Source organism: Octopus bimaculoides, chromosome 10 (assembly GCF_001194135.2).
Source record: "Octopus bimaculoides isolate UCB-OBI-ISO-001 chromosome 10, ASM119413v2, whole genome shotgun sequence".
Classification (NCBI taxonomy): domain Eukaryota; kingdom Metazoa; phylum Mollusca; class Cephalopoda; order Octopoda; family Octopodidae; genus Octopus; species Octopus bimaculoides.
Window position 1 is genome coordinate 25,959,857 of NC_068990.1, and position 791 is coordinate 25,960,647.

At 36.5% G+C, this 791-nt stretch overlaps 1 protein-coding gene across 3 annotated transcripts in view; it reads right to left on the reverse strand.

Annotated features, from left to right (window-relative positions):
- The window catches only part of LOC106877481 (heparan sulfate glucosamine 3-O-sulfotransferase 5), a 471,645-nt gene that overhangs the window by 71,877 nt on the left and 398,977 nt on the right, over positions 1 to 791 (reverse strand). The gene's annotated exons all lie outside the window — the stretch shown is intronic.

A 791-nucleotide genomic window follows, 5' to 3' on the forward strand; every position in this document is an offset into this window, starting at 1 on the left:
CACACACACACACACACACACACACACACACACCTCGTCGTCATCATCATCATCATCATCATCATCATTTGATGTCTGTTTTCTCTGCTGGCATGGGTTGGATGGTTTGACAGGAGCTGGCTAGGCCAGGAGCTACACCTGGTTCCATTGTCTGTTTTGGCACACTTTCTATACTTGGATGCCCTATCCTAATGCCAACCACTTTATGGAGTGCACTGGGTCCTTTTTATGTGGTACCAGCACCAGTGCTTTTTACATGCCATCAGTACAGAGAGGGCCACCAAGTACCTTGGAAGACAAAACCCCCAGGGAGTAGTATTAGAATTTTATAACCTAACTTTGTTATTTTTCAAGTATTTGGAGCAGAAATGAACATGAAATTTTGATGCAAGGTTTTTATTTCATTCAGTTTAAAACAGGAAATTTGTATCTGAGAACCAAAAGTGGTTTCGAATGTGTTTATATCAGAAGTGTTAAGAAATAGGTTTTCCAAAGCTGAATTCCCCAGGCAAAGAAAGCGGTAATCTAACTTAGTATTCTGTGAATCGGTACCGAAAGAGGAACAATGAATATATACAAGGATTTTTAAAAGAAATTCAGCACCTAATTCTTTCTTGGAGTTGTTATTGCTACAAGTCCGTTTATGAAACTTTTTTTTTTTCTTCATATTTATAAACCATGGCTTTCTCATTACAGAAATACTTCAAAGAATTTCAGAAAAAAAAAAAAAAGATAAGTATACAGACAGAGTAAACCATCTTGAAAGGCATAAATATAATTTACTATACATA